The sequence below is a fragment of the Pipistrellus kuhlii genome, unplaced genomic scaffold, assembly GCF_014108245.1.
Source record: "Pipistrellus kuhlii isolate mPipKuh1 unplaced genomic scaffold, mPipKuh1.p scaffold_m20_p_49, whole genome shotgun sequence".
NCBI lineage: Eukaryota > Metazoa > Chordata > Mammalia > Chiroptera > Vespertilionidae > Pipistrellus > Pipistrellus kuhlii.
In genome coordinates, this window is record NW_023425550.1 from 1,305,579 (window position 1) to 1,311,788 (window position 6,210).

A 6,210-nucleotide genomic window follows, 5' to 3' on the forward strand; every position below is an offset into this window, starting at 1 on the left:
AGAGGGCTGTACTCAGGGAGGCAGAAGGAGGAGGCCCAGGCCTTTTGAGGAGTCAAAGGTAAGGATTGTGAGAGAAGACTGAGTGAATCTACAAGAGAATGTAAAAAAGGCTAGCTCTTCCAGTTCCTTCTGTCAGCCATGAGAGGACCTCCTCTTCCTCTTCCTCCTCCTATTCTTCTCCCCTTTCCTGCAGTCCTCAGACAACAAGAATCATGAAGGTACATGATGCTGCTGCTAGGGCAACATGTCCCCTCCAGCTTTCTCAGAAAGCCTACTTCTCTCCAACTGTCATGGCTGTCACTTCATCAATCATATCATATCAGGGTTCCAGCAGCCAGGAAAAGGAGGGGCCAAGCACTCCTCAGGCTCTGCTAGACACCAGGTCTTTGTTTAGAGATGCCATAGAAGATAAGGTGGCTGATCTGATGGAGATCCTGCTCCTCAAGTATAGAACAAAAAGGACAAATCACAAAAGCAGAAATGTTGAGTAGTGTCATTAAAGAGTACAAGGACCACTTCCCTATGATCTTTGACCAAGTATCAGAGTGCATGCAGCTGGTCTTTGGCATTGATGTGAACGAAGTAATCCTACTAGCCACTCCTATGTCCTGATCAACACTTTGGGCCTCACCTGCAATGGGATGTTGAATGATGAGCAGAGCGTGCCCAAGACTGTCTTCTTGATAAATATTCTGGGTGTGATCTTCATGAATGGCAACTGTGCTCCTGAGGAGATTACCTGAGAAGTTCTGAGTGTTATAGGGGTGTATGATGGGATGGAACACTCCATCTATGGGGAGCCCAGGGAGCTCTTCACAAAAGTTTGGGTGCAGGAATAGTACCTGGTGTTCCAACAGGTGCCTAATAGCCATCCAGCATATTTCAATAGTATTATACAAGTTCTTGTGGGGTCCTAGGGCCCATGCTGAGACCACCAAGTTGAAAGTCCTCAAGCTTTTTGAACAAGATCAATGATACTATCCCCATGGCCTTCCCTCATTTCTATGAGGCGGCTTTAAAAGATGAGGAAGAGAGATCCCAAGCCAGAGTTGTTGTCAGTGAGATTGGGGCAGTCAAGAACAGGGTCTGGGCCTATTCTAGAGCCACATCCAGCAGCTTCTCTTGCCCTAAATGAAATTTGAGACAGATTTTTCACTCTGGTTTTGAAGTGAGCAGTCAAAATGTTCTAAGTAATGGATAGGCTGAATAGGGGTTGGGGGACTCAGTATATGACAGCTTTGTGTTCCTGTTCTATAAGGGTGGTTTGGAAATATTTTGTTTTGGGAATTTTTCTGATGTTGTTCTTATTAATGGAAAGTTTAATTAACACAAAGTTCTAAGTTTACAAATGATATTGGTCCACAAATGTGTTGCAGTTTATCCAGTTTAAGAAGTGTTTTGCCTATTTTGTATTTATAGTCATTCACTACTGTTATCTTTTAACTTTCATACTAGCTTTATAAGTGATTAATCTGCTACATTTACTGTATATTTACCTTTACTACTGAAAATTTATACTTTCATATGTTTTCTTGTCACTAATGAATACAATTTCTTTTCAGTTTAAAATAAGTCATTTTATTTTCTCTTGTAAGGCCAGTTTAGTGGTAATGGACTCGTTTAGCTTTTGCTTGGCTTGAAAACATGCTCTCTCCACAAATTCTGAATAACTTTTCTTGGAAGAGTATTCAAGGTTTAATCTTTCATTACTTTAAATATATTGTGTCATGCCCTTCTGGCCTGAAAAGATTCTGTTGAAAAATCTGCTGATTGTCTTATGGGACTGGGTGGAGGTTCATTTGTATATGGTAAGTTATTTTTCTCTTGCTGCTTTTAAGGTTTCCTGCATTTTAGTATTTTGTAAAACAAATTGGGAAATATTCCATCTTATTTTGTGATCTGGAACAAGATAGCATGGCTTTGAAAAAAAAAGTTTCTTTGGAAATGTGAAAGAAGTCAGCAGTAAAATTGATGGGGTCAAGAAATACAGGAGAAGTTTTAAAATATTAGGATTTAAAAGGGGATTCTGGCTAATCCCTTTTATCATATCCTATATAATAAAGTTGTAATATGCAAATTGACCCTCACACCCTCACACAAGATGGCCACCCCCATGGGTCAAAGATGGCTACCACAAGATGGCCAGCAGGGGAGGGCAATTGAGTGTGACCGGGCCGGCAGGGGAGAACAGTTAGGGGAGACCAGACTGGCAGAGGACGGCCATTGTGGGGAACTAGGCCTGTAGGGGAGGGAAGTTGGGGGGGGGGGGGGACCAGGCTTGCAGGGGAGGGCAGTTGGGGCAACCAGGCATGTAGGGGAGGGCAGTTGGGGGCAACCAGGCATGTAGGGGAGGGCAGTTGGGGGCAATTGGGCTGGCAGGGGAGCAGTTAGGCATTGATCAGGCTGGAATAGGAGTGGTTAGGGAGTGATCAGGGTGGCAGGCAGGCGAGTGGTTAGGATCCAGCAGTTTCCAGATTATGAAAGGGATGTCTGACCACCATTTAGGCCCTATCCCACAGGAGTCCCATATTGGAAATAATACAGGTGGGGCTGAGGGACACCCTCCCAGTGCACAAATTTTGAACACTGGGCCTCTAGTTGTTCTATAAATTTAAAAGATATGTGGCTTATTTAAAAATGTAGAAGAAATTAAATATCCTATATAATATGCAAATTAGCCACCACTCTGCTACACCTACAAGCCATGCCCATAAGCCAATCAGGAGCGAATATGCAAATAAACCAACCAAGATGGCTACAGCCACTGATAGTAGGAGGGAGGCTTGGGTTTCCCTGGCAATGGAGGAAGCCAAGCTTTCCTCATGCTCTTGCCAGCCTAGGCCTCCACTCAAGGCTGCAAAGTTTCAATGATGGAAGATACATAAATCCAAACAGAAATGGCTGCTGCCATGGATCAAGCAGAAGGTTTGGCTCCATTCCAAGCTACAAAGTTTCAATTGTAAAAGATAAATAAACCCCAGATACCAGGGCCACCACTTGGGTTGCCAAGGGGTATGGCCTGCTTGCAAACCACCACAGGCCCCCTCTCCTAGCAGCCCCAAGTCCCAAGGAAACCCCCACCCTGACCCTGGACACCCTTCAGGGCAAATCAGCTGGTACCCATCCATGCACCAGGTCTCTATCCTATTTAATAAAAAAGTAATATGCAGATTGACCATCACTCCAACACACAAGATGGCTGCCCCCATGTGGTCAAAGATCCTGACTCTGTGTGGACACAAGATGGTCACCACAAGATGGTCAGCAGGGGAGGACAGTTGGGAGGGACCAGACCTGCAAGGGAGGGAAATTGGGGGCGATCAAGCCTGCAGGGGAGGGAAGTTAGGGGTGACCAAGGCTGCAAAGGAGGGGAGTTGGGGGCGACCAGGCCTGCAGGAAAGGGCAGTTGGGAGGCACCTTGGCCTGCAGGGGAGAGCAGTTGGGGGGACCAGGCCTGCAAGAGAGGGCAATTAGGGGCAAACAGGCTGGCAGGGGAGTGGTTAGGGGGTGATCAGGTTGGCAGGCAGAAGCAGTTAGGAGCAATCAGGAAGGCAGGCAGGCGAGCAGTTAGGAGCCAGCAGTCCTGATTTGTGAGAGTAACCTCAGATTGGAGAGGGTGCAGTCTAGGCTGAGGGACACCTCTTCTCTACCCACCCTCCCCCGTGCATGAATTTTGTGTACTGGGCCTCTAGTGATTAAATAAGATCCCTACTCATTGGTTGATTTTTTTCTACAATCATTAATTAAACATTGGCTCTCAGGAAGGCTCTGTGTTAGTAGTGAGACATTCATATAAGCAGGACACACCCACCCATAAAATGATAGTCTAAAAACCATAGTCATATAAGGAAGCGGTTGAGGTATCTCATAAACCTACAGAACAAATAAAAGAAGGGGAGAAGTGGTGGGGTTCCAGGGAACAACACTCAAGTGTAAATAGCCAAATCCAGGACATTTGGGGTTTTGGGGAACTGTGATTCCCTCAGTAGGAGTTGACTTTAAGGAAGCCACTGCCAGACTCCCAGACAGCATGTATTGGGGGATGAGAGAAAAAGACAGAATGAAAAACTGCACTTAGCAATTATTTTTGGGATAGTGGATAATCCAGAGCAGTCTGCACTTCGGACAGGTAGAGGTGTCCTACACTCTTGTCCCAATACACTTGAATACATTATACAAAGTATATGTTTTATATCCATCATCCACAAGGATTTCTGGATAATCTAGTGATATTCCTTTGAAGGGGAATCCAGAAGCCTCTAAGACTGACACTCTTTTCTCTGGCCATGGAATATCAGATCCACTCTATTAAATATTTTAATTAGATGATCTTGAGTGTAATTTGTACAGCTCTAAGCAAAGGCTTGATAGTTGGTAAGTTTGAAATAAATGAAAATTATGGTTTGGTTGTCAGAGCAGCTGGGAGGAAGGGAACAAGTTGCTCTTTGACTCATATTCTAGGAGGTTTTAGTTGCTTCTAGGGAAAGCTGGAGAAGACCCTCCACCCCAAATTAAATAATTCATCCTTGCCCAGCCAAGGTGGTTTGGTGATATAGCATTGACCCATGAAGCAGAAGGTCATGGTTCCATTCCTGGTCAGGGTATATGCCAGGATATTGGCACAATCCCCAGTAGGGGATCTGTAGGAGTCAACCAATCAATTACTCTCTCTCATCATTGATGTTACTATCCCTCTCTCCATTTCCTTTTCTCTATCTGAAATGAATAAAAACCAATTTATAATAATAATTGACCCTCTAGGAAGAAAACTGTACTGAGTTTTATGTATAAGGCAGTATTTTAGGCTAACTTAATATTCTCTGTCCTGTTGTATTTCATATTCACATATTGTATAAAAGCAAGTATATAAATAACTCAACAAAAGAAAAAAAAATCCATTTAAAAAATGGGCAAAAGACCTGAATATACACTTCTCCAAAGAGGGCATAAAGATGGCCAAGAAACATATGAAAAAATGCTCAATGTCACTAATCATGAGAGAGATGCAAATTAAAATGACAATAAGGTATCCCCTCACATCTGCCAGAATTGCAATCATCTATAAATCAACAAACAGCATGTGCTGGTGAGGATGTGGGGAAAAGAGAACCCTAGTACACTGCTGGTGGGAATTCAGACTGGTGCAGACACTGTGAAAAACAGTATGGAATTTCCTCAAAATATTAAAAATAGAACTGTCATTTGACTCTACAACCCCACTTATAGAATGTATCCTAAGAATCCTGAACTCTAATCAGAAAGAACATATGTAAGGTAGATGGGGTCAAAATGGGGGGAAATGGGTTCATCTGTAATACCCTCAACAATAAAAAATAAATTAAAGAAAAACAAACACAAATTTTCCAGAATGTAGAGTGGTAGGGCTTGGAGATAATATAATAAAAATAACTGGCATTCATCATAGTCCCAATCTCCTTTAGGCATGGCAGGAGGTGCTTTACAAACACTCAGTACTTTCCTGCAGTCCTATGGGGGCTTATCAAACCCACCTACTTCACAGATGAAGAACCTGAGGCTCTCAGGGCCAGCTAATATCACCAGGATCATATAGTTAGAAAGTGACAGACAGAGATTGGATCCCTGGTCTGAATTCCATCTAAAGTCCACGCTGTTCACACCCATCCCAGACTGTGCCTAACCCTCTGACTCATAAATCATTTTTCTTCTCAGTACTGCATGATGTCTCTAGGGAAATAAAAAGAGGGACCTGGGGCCAAGGCACTAAAAGCAGGTCTAAGGAAGGTGACAGTGCGAGTCAAACACAGTTTGAGTTCTGTCTGTGGCCTTTATTTACCAAGGTTCGGCCTGCCCAAGTCCCAGGGTCCCTTGAGAGCTGAGATGTTGGCATTTCTGTCCAGTCCAGGCATTTTTCCACATAACAGCACCCTTCCCCTGGGCTTCCCCTGTGTGCCCTCTTGTCTACCCTGGATCCTTGCCCACTGACCAGCTGCTCACTGCTGCCTCCTCTGAAGGCTGTGGCCACTCATAGTGGAACAACTCTGAACCTCCTACCCTCTATATCCTCACACCACCCCACCCCCAGCTTAGAACATTTCTACTCCCTGCTGAAGTACTGGCCATCCATTCCTCTCCCTGGAACCACTCTGATGGAAAAATGTCTTTGAATTTGAACAGTGATCTTTAGATACTTGAACATCCTGGGGATGTATTCAGGACATTCTTAAAATG

General features: G+C 44.0%; 1 pseudogene; it reads left to right on the forward strand.

The window, feature by feature from the left end:
- Positions 1-212: 212 nt before the first annotated feature.
- On the forward strand, positions 213-1,135 carry LOC118704968 (annotated as a pseudogene).
- Positions 1,136-6,210: the final 5,075 nt, after the last annotated feature.